A 16,194-nucleotide genomic window follows, 5' to 3' on the forward strand; every position below is an offset into this window, starting at 1 on the left:
ATTCAGTAATATCATCTGAAAAGGAGTAATGTTTAAATCAGATACGCGATCAAGATCAAATGAACTATTGTTTGAAAGTTCTTTGTAAATTAAAGAACTATTCAGACATAAGGCATAATAACATTAAGTAAAATCAATTACGGATTGCATTTCTTAAACTAGTCTCTGAGAGTGTTAAACTGCATCCAATTCATGTGTGCATTACAAGGCCATCAAGGAAGGCTCAGAATTGTTTATTCTGGTAGGGAAAAAATTAAAGTGAATTTTCAAAAACAAACTCCAAGTGTTTGTCTATTCAACAGACAATGGTGACCAACTCCACCGAGTCGCAGGCTTCAAATTAGAGCGAAAAGGGGATTTGGTCCAGACATAAGGAAATGCTTCATGGATATAAAGACTGTGAAACCTACTATTAAGGGAAATTGTGGAGACAAATAGCAGCCACAAATGAGTTACTTCATGCTGCCAAATTGACCAAGGAGAAAAAGAAACATGTTTATTTTTCAAAATGTGCATGTTCTGAGGCAATGAAATATCTTCCTTCACTAAGCTGACTATGTTTTTGGTTTGGTTATCCCTATAAATTTAAATTGTTTAAGAGAGACTTTAAAAGTGAGGGACAGCCTAGAAGGGGAAAAGAAAGGAGAAAGGAGAATGAAGAAACCATGAATATCGGAACGACTCAAATACAGCTATTTGTAAACTGCCACAAAAAACCTATGTGGAGATAAGAACATCTTGAAGAAATGGCTGCAGTGAAATAGAAGCCATCTGTACTATTTCCTTCTCTTTACGCTGTCTCCCCACCCATCCTGTCTTTACCAGGGAGCAGGCACATGATACCAAGACTGGGGAGCACAGCACCTGACACAGCATAAATCATGGCAGGTACCTAGCAGGCAAGGTTGTCTCAAAACTCTATACAAATGTGACACAGAACAGCAGGAAATGCTGCCGCTATTGCCAACATAGCTCCACTCAAGCTGTAGTTTATATACGCTTTTTAAATAGACAGCACCATTTTGGTGACGACGGAATAACGACAGCTAATGTAACTCGAGTCCAGTTAAAGGTCACTGACCAAGCTCCAGGCTCTACAATAAGCTTATCAAGGCCATCTCTTGAAATAATAGTCACTTCCATGTGCCCTTCATCTTCTTCACTCTGTGCCTTCCTCCCGCCCTCCTCCACCATAGCCATCTACCCCTCCCTGGGAAGCATCCTTCAGCAAGCTTCTCTCTTTTCTTGGGCTTTTCCTGTTGCTGTCACAAAGCCCTCAATGTCCTTTATGGAATATCTTCATCTGACCTTGAGTCAAAGGCCAGTTGAAAAAGAAAATCCCCTGATTTAAACATCTTTCTTTGTGAATGGAGACAGTGTAGTTTGAACATATATAAGAAATGAATTAATATTGAAGAAAGTTTCTAAACTAAGAAATAATTCTCCTTAGTGAATCCAGGTGTAAGAATGTTTCTATAATTGGGCAAATTCCTTCCCATAGGCAGTTTTCCTTCATATTTCCTGGAAAATGGACTTATAACCCAATTTGTTCAACAATGACTTCTGAAAATAATTTTTTAAAGTATCTATTTGGGAGACAAAGAGATCGAGACACAGAGAGCAAGAGTGAGAGTGAGAGAGCATGAGAGAGAATGCTCTCATCTACTGTTTCACTCTCCAAATATCCACAACGGACGGAGCTGGGCTAGCTGATTGCTTCTACAAAAATCTCCCCAAATGATCAGCAAGATAGATTTGTGTCCCTGCTGTTCCAGCACATGTGGAATTTTAGTCAATTTTTTTGAGCAGCTATGCATCTGAAATTCGAAGACTGACATTCATATGCAAATTAAGAGGATTGGTCTTTTCTGATAGTAAATTTGACAGGTTGATTGACAAAGTCAAGCTTATTTGTACAGAGAATGGCCACATACACCAAGTAAACATTGCACAGGTAATTTTCAAGGTTGGGTACAACTAATGAGACCATTCAGTTTATTTCAGAGTTTACCTGAAGTCCATTTCAATTTTTTGGCCAATTGTCCACAGTGCTAAAAGTGCTGTGATTGACAGTGTCAGAAGATTAGAGTAAGGAGACTCAATCTCAGGGCTGACAACCCCAAAGCTGAGTCCTCTTCTAGCACCTCAGGGTCAATGTGTCTAGCCTCAGCCTGCTTCTTGCTGCTTCTCACCATACCAGTCTCCATCTATTGCTTTATTTATTGAGAAAGACAGAGAGACAGAGACAGAGAGCGAGAGCGAGAAAGAGGGAGGGAGGGAAGAAGGAAGGGAGGGAGGGAGAGAGAGAGAGAGAGAGAGAGAGAGAGAAAGAGAGAGGTTCTCCCATTCTCCCATCCTCTACTCTCAAATGCCCGCATTGGAGCCAGGAACTCAACATGAGTGGCAAACCCAACCATTTGTGCCATTACCTGCTGTCTTCTACAGTATATGTTAACAAGATGCTGAGATTGGGAATAGAGCCAGGACTTGAACCCAGGTGCTGTGATGTGGAATTGCAGGTGTCTTAACCACTCTGCCAAATTCTTGCAACCTCTCTCTCTTTCTCGAACAGTTATTTATTTTACTTGAAATTACAGGGAAGGGGGAGACATACATGCAGAGAGAGAGAGAGACAGAGAGAGAGAGAGCGCTTCTATTTGCTGGTTTTGCTACCTAGATGGCTGTAATGGCTGGCCAGAGTTGGGGCAGTCCACAGCTGGGAGCCAGGAACTTCTTCCCAGTCTCCCATGTGGATGTAGGGGTCCCAGACTTTGAGCAATTCTCCTTTGCTTTTCCAGGCCATTAGTGGGAAGTTGAATTGTAAGTAGAGCAGCCAGGACACAAACTGCTCTGCTCGTGTGATACTGGCACTGCAGGCAAAGTTTTAGCTTTATATGCTACCATAGTGTCCCCAGAAATCTTCCTCTTACTTAAATCTGGTAAGTAAACTTCTGTTTAAAGTTCTGGTTCTGACACTCTTGGTACTTCCAGAAGGGCCCCTTTCCTCATTGTCACTTGTGTCTTTTGTTCAGGTTTCTCCTAAGAGAGCCTCCCAAGGCTGACATCATCTCAGCCTTAATTTTCCTCATATGCCTTTTAGGTACTGTTTTGTCCTCATTGATGTTCACGGGTCCTTTCAAAGTGTCTGGCAGGTGTCTGGTGCTCAGTAAGCATGGCTAAACTACTGAATGAGTGTATGGATTACTCAGTTAGAATCAGGGAGGGACCAGAAGGCTTCAGAGGTGTTAGAATGGCATCACTGGTGGAAACCTCATTTCTGTCCCACTCTCCTTAACCCTTTACTTCCTCACTTACCACCTCTTTCATATCACAGGTTCCCTGGGATGTTCTGCTACATCCTTCTGCCACTGGCCTTATCTAAGCAAGGTGGTATCTCCCTACCCACAATACTCCATGAATAGAAACTTAGCAATTTTCTTGGTGAATATCTATTTAAATATTGTAGAAATGTTTTTCCCTGAAATGTTTCAAATGTAAACCAGATATCTACCTTCCTTTTGCTAAGTTCTTATCTGAATTCATTTAAGCTGGAATCTAGTTCTGATAAAAAATTTCATGATCTTCTCTGGGAGTTTTTGAAGACTGTTTAAGGCTAATAAGAATCACCTTTCCTAGCAGTCAGCTACCTAGCATTAAATGCATACTATATTCTGTGCACGGACCTATACATCTGTAAATTCCCTGAGACATTCCACAGTGTTTCTATTTGTTACATGCTATGTGAAAAGACATCCAGAATACAGGGGCCTTTAAGTCCAGCTCTGGCCCTTAGGCAGCTCAGGACTTATAAAAGCATGCACATTCACCCATGAAAGATAGCCATGTTACAGTCATGGGCTGGATAGTGATATTTAAGTCAGCAATGGACCACATACATGATGGTTATATATACATACATAAGATTATACTAGAGCTGAAAATTTTCCATTTCCTAGGGCCATCATAGCCTTGTTTGTGTCCTAGCACAAATGCATTACTCACAGGTTTGTCATGTTCTGATACGAACAAACTGTGGAGCCAGTTTTGTGAGTTAGTACCACAATGCCATTCCTATAGAAGTATAATACAAGTGAAATATATAGGGCATGATACTTGACATTGAAAATACATAGCTAATATTGTTTTATTTATTTACTCTATCTCACATTTAATCATAACAGTGTTCTTCTATGTACTGGAAAGTGTTTACTATTATACAATGTACTGGGCCATGGTCACAGCAGCCTCATCTGCCTGGCATGCACTGTGTGTCCTGATTGCATCAAGTCCACCTCAGGTGATTGACCTACACCATCTAGTTTGGTATCTATGATAGTCACATGATGACGAAGTCTCCAAATGACCCATTTATTGAAGCTGTCCTTCTCTTTAAGCCACATGGGTCAACAGTGTGGAGGTCAAACAGCTGGAACAATATATCAAATTAAGAAACATAAAAGTTGTTCCTATTGTGTAACAGTTCAAAGGTGTTCTCATAGGGTTAGAAAGATGCTGTCCTGTGACATCATCAAGGAACACAAGGCATGTGGTTGGTTCTGCCATCATCAACACATGTCTACATCTAAACCCAAGGCAGCTGGGCAAGTCGTTGCCATTCTTAAGCCAGGAGAAGGAAGAAATGAAGAAGTATAGACTAAGTACCTTCATCTGTATGGAAAAAGATTCAGGAGCTACAAAGACTTTTTTTTTATTATATTGGTGAGAATTTAATTGCAAATCTTACTTCTGAAGGAGACTGGGAATTGGAGTCTTTAGCTGCTGAGCGGCCATACGCTCAGCTCAGCTTGGGATGGAGTTGTATGTGGAGATTGGTTCCTAATCTGTGATGGGTAGCGCTGTTTTACCAAACCAGATTATTAATTGATATAATGGACATTTGTGTGCTTTTGGCTGACTAGCTTCTTTGGAATAACTCTCCTAAATGTGAGGCAATAACTTCTTTTCTTGGATTCTTGTGGCAAGGCCCAAGCAGGGTCTGCTGATTCCAGAGCCCATATTCTGGTGGGAGTGGAAGCAGAGCCTTAGAATCTATGTCCTGTTGGAGTCCTATGGAGCAGACTGGGCATTTCCTCCCTGGGCTGTGCTGTTTTTAAGCCTAGCTTTCTTGCCCTATCAAAGATTCTCACCTAATAATCTTTAGTGACTTTTGTTGTTACTTTAGAGTTGCTTTGGTTGTTGGTTGTCAAGGATCCTAATAATAAGCTGAAGACAGTGTGTGGTACTTAACGCACATCTGTCTCCTGGGTGTCAGACAGATGGTTTCAGATGGGATATGGCTAAGAAGTGTTACATGCTAGTCCGTCTTCAGCTGTGGCATGGCGCTGCCACTGATGGGTGGAACACATTGCCTAAGATCCACGTTGGGAGTGCTTCACATAGGACGCATGGAGTAGTTTTCACCCCATCTGCATCTGCTGGGTTATTTTGAGCTCCCCTTGGAGGGCAAAGGATGAAGTTGCTGTATAGGGAAAGGTAACTAACCTTGATCATTATTTGGAGATGAAATTGTTACAAAATGAGAGCAAGATCTCTGGGATATTTGGTGCTGAGAATCATGACTGGGTTGCTATAGCAACAAGAATCAATAGCTGAAGGGTTGCTTGGCTTTGTCACCGATGAAGGGTTGACTTACTCTCACTATCTATTTTGACTTTGCTTTTTGGGGTCTGACCTTGCAATGAGGATACAAAATTGAAACTGCATTTAGTATTCGCCTCAGGCTTTTCCTAGAGGAAAGCATACTAACTGAAGATTGGGATTTTGGCTAATTTTTTAATCTGTTGTATCCTGGTCATGACTTTTGTGTGTGTGTGGGGGGGGCGGATAAAGGCTCCAATTATATGGCAATCATTATGGACAGTGAGTTAATTCAGGACTTTAGATGGAGTTTATTACCTCTAGAGATTAAGGCAGTAGTTTTTAAATAATTAAAAAAATGATCCTGCTTAATTAAAAGGCTACATTGGATTCTGTTCCTAATGGTCAGAAGCCTGGCTGTATGCTGTTTTTCTCCTGTGTCAAACTCCCCCCTTGTCCATCAGGCTACACACAAGACAACTTGAGGGACCATGATTCAATACTAGCATTTATAGCCTTCACCTACTAGCATCTACTTGGACAAAATGTTGAAGGAAACTTAAGGGCTCTACATCAGGTTCTGTACTGTTCCAATTATCTATGTCTTGCAGTAATCTATACCTGATACTAGTTTGGAATCTTCCAATACTCTAATCACAAGTCAAGTTCAAAACTAAATCTAAATTATTGGGCATAAGAATCACAATAGGCAGTCAACAAACATAGGTTGGATTGAGTTGAATGGGTACAAAATATGTTCCACTGTGATACACAACTCAGAAATTGCTGGGAGCCCAAAAAGGAAATTTATTGGAAAGATACAGAGATTTGGGGCCTGGCATGATAGCGTAGTGGTTAAGGTCCTCTCCTTGAACATGCCGGGATCCCATATGGGGGGCCAGTTCTAATCCCGGCAGCCCCGCTTCCCATCCAGCTCCCTGCCTGTGGCCTGGGAAAGCAGTCGAGGACAGCCCAAAGCCCAAAGCCTTGGGACCCTGCACCCGCATGGGAGACCAGAAGGAGGTTCCTGGCTCCTGGCTTCGGCTCAGCGCAGCACCGGCCATTGCGGTCACTTGGGGAGTGAATCATCATACAGAAGATCCTCCTCTCTGTCTCTCCTCCTCTCTATACATCTGTCTTTCCAATAAAATAAATAAATCTTAAAAACAAAAGATAAAGATTTGGTTATGAGGAGATGGTGAAAGTGAAAACTTACCAGATATGAATGAGATTGTTCTCAATCAACAATGAGTTAAATTTTCCTTGTCTCCCTTTTTTTGATCCTGGATCCCCCCCCCCCTTTTTTTTCTGGATTTCTTAGTTACACATAACAAAAAATAGCTACTCAGTCCCACATCAATGTCTCTTTCGAGTTGCTAATATGTGTCTCTTATAGCCATTATATTCTCAATATGTGGGCACTGTCTTTATTTTATTTTAAGCATTTGACAGACATTGTCACCTAGAATTGTTTCCTAATGAGCTTGGATGCTACTTCATATATTTTTTTTTCTTTTTGTTCCCAGCCCCAGACAGCCTTGACTATTTGAAAATGGCCATCTCTATTCCAGCTCCTCCTTCAATAAATAACACTTTAAACATTCTGAGGTCTCAATGGGGTTTTCTATAAACACATCATGATATGGTTCAATATTTCTTTCTTGAGTTACGTATCATGGCTATGAGCCTTCCTTATGTTCCTGGCTGCACTGGAGTTCTATCAAAAGCTCATTTAACTTAACAAAAATTTAGTCCTAGGGGCCAGTGTTGGGGTTCAGTGGGCTAGCCCTCCATTTTGAACTTCTACATCCCATATTGGACTGCTGGTTCAAGTCTGCTTACTCTATTTCTGACCCAGCTCTCTTGCTAATGCTTCTACACAGCGACAGATGAAGGCTTAAGTACTTGAGTTTCTGCCATCTACGTGGGAGACTCAGATGAATTCCTGGCTTCTGTCTTCTACCTGGGCCAGTCCTGGTTGTTGTGGCCATTTGGGGAATGAATCAGCAGATGCAAAACATTCTCTCCTCTCTCCCTTTTAAATAAGAAGTACTTTAAAAAAAAAAAAGAAACTCAATAACATCTGTGTTGCACCAAATAACTATAAAAATTCTGACAATGGTAAGAGGTCAATAGTTTCCTCTTCCTCTTCTTATTTAGACTCGTTTGAAGTGGGCATGTAGCTTATCAGTTAAGATGTCTATGTCTGGGCTAGCCTGGTAGCCTAGTGGTTAAAGCACACCTTGCATGTGCTGGGATCCCATATAGGCACCGGCTCATATCCTGGCTGTTCCAGTTAAAATCCAGCTCTCTGCTTGTGGCCTGGGAAAGTGGTAAAGAATGGCCCAAAGCTTTGGGACCCTGAATCCACATGGAAGACCCTGAGGAAGCTCCTGGCTCCTGGTTGCGAATCAGTTCGGTTCTAGCCATTGCAGCCACTTGGGGAGTGAACGAGCAGATGGAAGAGCTTTCTCTGTCTTTCCTTCTTTCTGCAAATATGACTTTCAAATAAAAAAAACTTTAAAATTTAAAATAAATAAATAAATAAAGATGTCTGTGTCCCGCATTAGAGTGTATGAGTTTGACTCTCGTTCTGGTTCCTAACTGCAGTATCTTACAGTGTGAACCCTGGGAACCTGCAGTCACTGCTCAAGAAATTAGAACCTTGCACCCACAAGGGAGGACTGGATGAGTCCCTGGCCCCTCTGCCCAGCTCCAAACCATCCTCAGCTGTTGAGAGCATTTAGGGAGCGAATTCGAGCATAGGTTCCTTCTCTGTCTCTCAAATAAATTTCACATACTTTTTTTTTAATGAAGAAGAAAGGAAGGAAAAGAAAACGAGCTTGCAGGGGAAAAATAATTCCTCCAACTTTTACATTGAACAGTAGGGGCATACAAAATAAACTGATAAAAGACATAGTAAAGGGAGAGACATACAAATTTTATTTGATGTCAACATTTTATGTGACTTGTGGGGCTAAGTAGGGAATGCTTAAGAAGGCATCCTGAAGAGGTTGTTAGACTTAGGCTTATATTAGCAGCTGGCAATAAGTTGTAGCAAAGTGACAAGACAAAGTAGGAGAACTGGGGCTCCTAGAGGCAGTAATTTGGGAGAGAGTGGGAACTCTACGAGGGAAGCTAATGGATGCTAAGAGTTGTTCTAGCAAGGCTTGCTTATGCAGGCTCATCGCAGTGCCTGCTTGTCCCAGCTCAGCACTACTGAAAATAGTGTTCTCTTCTTTCTGCTATCAGGGAGCACATTTTCCATGGAAAACCTGCTCTGTTTGTAAGTAGAACCCTTTCTGGAGCTGTTGTTTCTCAGTCACTTTATCACAAAATAATTAACAAGTCAATGTGATATGTTTCACGGTGAGATTTTCGAATCCCTTCCATAGTCACCATTGTCACCAGGTTGATTCGGAACAACAGATGGAAAAGAGGGGGAGGCGAGACTTCCCAAGCATGGTGCCAATAGCAGGAGAGTGATTATTATCTTAATTAGTTTTAGAAGCTACAGTTCTACATGTGCAGGCCATAAAACACTATGGGAATTACAGAAAAGAGAAGTTCTGTCCTGCTTCACATTTCCTACAACGAAACAGAAGATAATGCACTCACTTGCAACATGAATTCGGATATGATGCAGTCAACTCCCATTCTGTCCTGTTCTCAGTAACTTTGCATGAACTTAACCCTGCTTTAGTATTATGGAGTGATTTTTGTTACCATTTACAAGATAACTTCAGGAAAGTACATCAAGGAGTGGGTTGGTCAATGTTCACATCTCCCAACATGAACAGATGCTTTATGGTGCACAGGTGCAAGTCTTTGTTCAACTCACTGAAAATTTTACCTGTTTCCTGTCCATAGCTCAAGTCTGCCATGATCTTTCTCTTCTGGGTTCCATCATCCCAGCTTTGCATACTTCCGATTCACCAACTGTTTTTTGCACATGGTTTTCTTCGGCTATCCCCATATTCAGATCTGGCGGAGAGAGAGGGAAGATAAGAAGCATGTAAAGAAATCTGTGTACGCTTTGTGTAACACAATGCCACATGTTTGAAAATTTTTTCAGTGCTATGTCATGATCTGAAAAGCACAAATCACAACAGCACCCAGTCCTCACTTCTGGTCTTCTGTTACAAAGCACACATTCCAAATAGTGCAAGAGAATAAATGCATTTGTTGTCCTTCCATTTTCTCTCATCACTAAGATCAAGGATCTGCTTCATGTCCCTGACTTTTTAAGAAAATTTTTTCTGCTTCTTTAAAGATGTACTATTACTTATTGAATATTATGTTTAGTGGAAAATTAAGCCTGTGAATACAGAGAGGATTGAAACGATATCTTTGCAAAAACTTTTAAAGAGAAGGAAGAGAGGGAATTATATTGTTGGGGAGAGGGAGAGAGTGAGGGGAGTGGGGTTGTCTTCTTGAAACCATCTCATGGAATGCACAAAATCTGTTTTATTTATATTAATAAAAATAAGTTATTAAGTTATTTTAAAAGTCAGAGCTAGACACAAACCCTGAAATACTTTGTTTATTTGTGATTTCCTTTTAAACAGAGATGTTGTGGCTTGATGTAAACATTTTACCCATTAATTGTATAATTTTAAGAACAATGAAAACAATTAAAAAATATTCTTTGCTGCCCAAGAAAGAAAGGATTATTTAATTCCATTTAACTCTTATATTATAAATAATTTGCAAACCAGCAATCTTGGTGGCCATTCAAGTGAAATCAAAGGAACCGGATAGAAGAGAATTACCCTAATGTTGCTAGACTGGAAAGTACCCTTAGTACTTTCTAGAAGGTGGTTTAGAGAGGAATTGATGCATGCAGCCTCAAGAAAGTTGAAATTGGAGCTTGGCTCTGAAATCACAAATTTCACAATTATTTCTCTGCATTTTTATAGTGCAAAGATGTTTCCCACTATTTAATATCAATTTAATATTTAGGAATAGTAGCACTTCCTCCTTCACAAAGTTTGACTCTTTGGTTACAAGTTTTCCTCCTGCAGTCCTAGGCTATTTTTTAAGTTGGCAGCTGTTCTGTGAACTGCTGTCTCTTACAGGATTCAGGGAGTGGGGATACTGCAGGCAGAAAGGAAAACTGTGGACGTGTGGGGATTTGCCATCTCGCCCGTGCTTGCTTAGTAGGCTTGCAAGATGCCCAGAGAGCCAACAACCGGGAGGTCAACAACCCTCTCAGGCGCGTGTGCGGGCTCCCGCTGTGCTCAGAGTGGTTTGCTAATGACGGTTGCTACTGCTGCTGCAACAACATTTATGTTTTTCACAATGACTCAGATCTTTATGTTCTGTTGCTTTCGGGTAATACCTATGACAAATACCAGGATGGCATGGTGTTGGGTTAGAAAGAGTGGACGTGACAGCCGGCATTCCTCCACTTCAGAAAGTAGTCCCTTAGGGCTGTCAGTCCAGACTTGTGATTCAACACTCCCTGAACCCCCCCCCCCGACCCCCAAGATCCCAGACACTCACACATTCCTATACGCAGCAACATTTCTTCTGGTAATACTCATTGATGGGAGGAGAGGTCATAAAAGTTGAATTTCATGATATGGTTTTTGATATTTTAGAATGTCTCTCCTTTGGGGCCATTAAATATACTTCAGAGACAGGTGCCCTTGAATCTTGTCGTGACCATTTTCCCATGGACACACAGAGGCAGTAGGTAACTTGTCGAAGCTCACTTGGCTGCAGTTGCCTCTAAACCCTGGCATCTGGGATCAGCTTTCTTCCTGAGACTTTTGTTCCCGTATTAAGGATCATACTGAACGTTCAGCCTCATGATGATAGATCTGGCAGAGACTCTGAAAACTACGGAGCAGCCCATTCGTTGTAGAGACGAAGGGAGCATTAATTGACTGCCCCAAGGGTCTACATACGGATCACGGCAAAACCAACAGTAACTAGTGCTGTGTTTTCTATTACATCATACTTTGCCCTTTCTCTGTCCATTGTCTTTTTTTTTTTTTAATTACGAATGAATCATCAAGTTTTACCCACTTCCTTTAAGCTTTTCTAATCTCTGTCCCTTTCTTCCTACCCTCAAAGCCAAGTACTGATTACCCTTTGTCTGGAAGACTGGCTGTCTCTGGCTGATCTCAGTTGGGTAGAAATTGTTACAAAAGTAGTTAGTAATTATAAATTCCACTCTTCACAAACTATTTTTCTTATTTCCTAAATGTGGCCAAGTTTCTTTTTTGTAATTGCTAATTGTTATTTTAAAAACAACATTATTAATGTTTAGTTCTCCTTGTAATTAGATGCAATTATTGGAATGAAGTTTATGTTAACCTGGGTTTTTTTGTCTCACACTGAGTGAGCCACATTCAGTATGTCTTGATTCTCATCACTCATAAAAATGCTGTACTTTATTTTTGCCTAACATGACTATTTTCTAAAATATAAAGCATATTTACTATAGAAAACACAGTGCATATGAATAATTATAGAAAAAAAAAGGCTTTTAGACTATTTGCCCAAGTCAAAGCCAGCACATTGTTGTATGTGATTTCTACTTATAATTTGTGTGTGTGTGTGTGTGTGTGTGTGTGTGTGTGTGTGTGTGTGTGTGCGTAAGTGTGTGTAAGAAATCAACTAAATTTCCTCTTTGGAAAATGTGGGTTTTAATATATTTCTTACAAATTTATGGGGTTGATACATACATATGAAAATGCCCGGTACATAGTAATTGTTCAGTAAATGAAACCTTTAACACCTCAGTATCCCTGAATTAGTTTTCTTGTCACGTATGAAGCAGAGGAATGACCTTAATTTTTCCCCCATGGTTAAATAATTGATTCAATTTTTCAAATCAACCTTGTAGTTTTGAGATATCTTTGGAGTCACATGCAATTGCGAGAAGTAACTTAGAGATCTTGTATACCTGCCTGGTTTTCCTTAGTGGGAACGTCTTGCCAAATCTTATATACAATGACCAAAGCAGGGTACTGATGTTGGTACAGTCAGGACACTTCCACCACCAGAAAGTTGCCCTTTCTGCCACACCCAATTTCCCTGTCCCAGCCATCTCTTTAACTCCTTACAACCACTGCTTGGCTGAACACCACATAAATGCAACTACACAGTATACAACCTTCTTCGGTTACCCTTTTCCATTTAGCACGATTCCTGGTAGATTAATTTCAGACTCTTTGCTTTATGTGTATATTTAGGGAGGATTGGCCAGGTAGGAGAAAGCCAGGGTTGGCAATGTCTGATGCTTTTTTAAAACTGCATGGATATGTTTTGCTATTATTTTTATTTCGTTTCTGTACATTTTGGGTTAAGCTTATTTTTATGTAGCATGTACAAATATGTATATAGTGGATCTAATTTTAAAAATTTATTAGAAACATTTATTAAATATGGTCCTCAAAAACTGTTGGAGTAAAAGATAAAATTTCCTTGGGTACTCTAAATGAGTGGAATTGACTGTTCCTGTGGGTTTTGGCTTACCTTGGTTTCCTTTATTAAATTTGCTGAGAGTGAGACCTGGCAGCTGCTCTCCATTCTCTTCTCTGTGGATTTGTGTCCTCCCTGCTGGCTGTATCGCCACTAAACGTAGTTATACAGTTATGCTGTCAGAAGGAGAAATGAATGTGTCTTGCTGAGAGAGAAAATCATATTTGGAGAACTTAATCCAAGAGATGACCCATTTGGTTAACATTTTCTAAAGACACAAGCCACTTAACACAGGTAGCAAGAGAAGCGTGATTGGCATTGCTCTCTTGAGAGCCTGTGTTTACTGTAGGTAATGATCTGTGAGATTTATGGTTCCTCTAACGTCATTGTGAATCTTATAACCCCAAAGATATAAATTAACACCATGCTTCTCACATTCTTTCACATAACCTGGTCACATGTGTTCTCATAACTACAAATATAAAATTTATTGCGGTGTAGCTTGCATTTTAAAATGAGGCTATTTTGCTGGACTCATCTGTGTAACCTCCATTACAATCAAGTTAAGGGAGTTTTGGCTGTCTGAAATGATAAGACAATTACTCTGATCTGACTGTTACACTCTGTACATATTGGTGGAAATGCCACACCATGCTCCATATAGTTACTATGTGACAATTAAATAAATACATACACACATACATATGTATGTATTTTCACTACCCTTACAAGTCTCCTTTGTCCATGTCAGTCACTTGCCCCAACCACCCCTAGCCTCTGGCAATCACTAGTTTAACTGCTATGTCTTCTGGACTTCACATGCTTGGATTCATACAATCTATACTACTTTGTATCTTGTTTCTTTAGTCCAGCTTAAAGTTCTTGATACTTGCCCACATAGCCATGTGCTACTGGTATCATTATTATAAACATTTCATTCATCAGGTGGGAAATGCTTGCTGAGCATCTGCTACCTGCTAGGCAATTTTTTTTTCAACAATAGAAACACAGGCTGTGAAAAACAGACAAATCCCTGCTGTCGTGGAGCGTGTGCATTAGTGCAGATAGGAAATGACGGCTCCTGAATGGGAGTTAGGCAACTCTTAGATAATGTTAGAAAAAGGTACCTGGGAAAATTTCACAGGTAGTGTGCTTACTGAGATATTAGATACAATGCCTGAGTACACATGTGAAGCTATGAGAGTGTGTCTATGTCATATATAATAGATAGGTATGTTTTTTTTTTTTAATAGAGAAGCAAATAATGGAGGAAGCAAAGAGCTGTTTAGAAGAATATTCTGTGATGGAGCAGGTGCCTGGTGCCTGCCTGGGGAGTCTAAAAAGTCCATCATGGATGGAGTGGAGTAAAGAAGGAGGGAAAGTCAGAGTGAGGTTACAGAGGTGGGAAAGACAGGAGAGGGGTTGCGGGCTGCTTTAGGTTCCTGTAAGTAATGTAAGAGTTCTAATTTTAAGTCAGATGGGAATCACTGAGGGTTTAGAACTGTGGGATGATACGGTTTTATTCACATTTCAAAAGGATTACCTTGGTTGCTATGTTGTGAGAGGACTTTGAGATAAGGTAAAATCCATGCAAGTGATGTGGTGGCTTGCTCAGAAAAAGCAGTGTTGGAAGACTGACAAGAAGCCATATTGTGAACACATTTTAGAGGCAGAGTCAGCAGGATTTGCTGCCACCTACAAGTTGGAGCACTGCTTTGAATCCTATCGGTGCTGTTTCCATTATAGCTCCCTGCTAATACACCTGGGAGAACAGTGAAGATGACCCTTCTGCGAGACGTGGATGCTGTTTCTGCCCCTGACTTCAGCCTGACCCAGCCTTGCTGCTGTGGGTGTTTGGTGAGCAAACCAGCAGATGGAAGATCTCTTGCTTGGTCTCTCCCTCTATGTTGTTCTACTTTTCCAATGAATAAATAAACAATTTAAAAATTACAGTATTTGCTCATTGGATATGTAATAGCCAAGGCTTTTTAAAAAAAGTCTATCTGGACCCAATTGAGTTTTACTTTACAGATCGAAATATCAAGATGAAAATTCATTAAAATAATGAATGAAGCTGGTTTTCTGTTCTACCCAGGGAGATGTTCACTGGGCATTGTTCTTGATTCCCAGTATGACTTCAGTGGAATCCTGGGACTTTGGTGTCCTGCAACTGAAGAAGGAGCATACCCTCAAATTCTAGGAACCCACCTAGGTGACACCAGCCTTGACTTCCAAATGGTCATCTGCAAAAGGAAATGTGATGACACCTACATCATCAGTCTGAAGAGGACCTGGGAGAAATTTCTGCAGGCAGCTCTGCATGGTTGCCATTGAAAGCCATGCTGATGTCAGCATGATACCCTCCAGGGACACTGGCCAGAGGGCTGGGCTGACATCTGCTGCCACCATCAGAGCTTTCCTATCACTGGTTGCTTTATTATATAAGGAACTTTCACTAAGCAGATGCAGGCAGCCTCTGGAAACCACGCCTGCTGGAGGCTATTGATCCCAGTACTGACTGCCTGCCTCTCCCAGAGGCTTCCTAGGTGAGTTTACCAGCCATTTCTCTGTGAACAGACTCACCTCTGTGCTACATGAATATTAGTGCTTAATCAGTGGGGCTGATGAGATGGATGCTGTCCCGGGAAGGTGTAGTATGTGAGGTATTCTCTTCTGTGAACATCCATGGAAGTGCATGCCTGATCTCTATTACATAACAAGATCCTAAAGAGAAGCAGAAGAAAGAGCAGGCAGCAAGTGAAAAGCCAATGACCGAACAGGAACTGCAGGATGAACAGACTACCTCAGTTCCTGCGTTCTCTGCTTCTCAACATGAAGTTGCAGACTGGTCAGATGGTACGCAGGAGCCCTCTGTGACCGTTCAGCAGTTCCCTACCAAAGACAAGCGCACAGCTCACACCTGAATTACAAAGCCCTCATCTCAAGAAGTGCTGTGCTATAAACTCTGCAGGAAAGAAGCGAAGTGTGCTGGCATAAATTTTGCCAGGAAAGGCACTCTTAAAACTAAGAACATCCATTTTTCAATGGAGAGACTAAAGTTCAGTTAGGTCTGGGAAACAACAGAGAAGTAAGTTGTGGGAGAGGGGAAACACAGGAGTGCACTACACACACGTTAAATTGGATATGCCTGTGGTTGAGTGG

The 16,194-nt window shown here is 40.9% G+C and overlaps 1 pseudogene; it reads left to right on the top strand.

Annotated features, from left to right (window-relative positions):
• Nucleotides 1–15,163: 15,163 nt before the first annotated feature.
• LOC121158653 lies at nucleotides 15,164–15,956 on the top strand (annotated as a pseudogene).
• The last annotated feature ends 238 nt before the right edge of the window (nucleotides 15,957–16,194 follow it).

The sequence above is a fragment of the Ochotona curzoniae genome, unplaced genomic scaffold, assembly GCF_017591425.1.
Source record: "Ochotona curzoniae isolate NIBS_2020 unplaced genomic scaffold, NIBS_Ocur_1.0 contig_3819, whole genome shotgun sequence".
Taxonomy (NCBI): Eukaryota; Metazoa; Chordata; class Mammalia; order Lagomorpha; family Ochotonidae; genus Ochotona; species Ochotona curzoniae.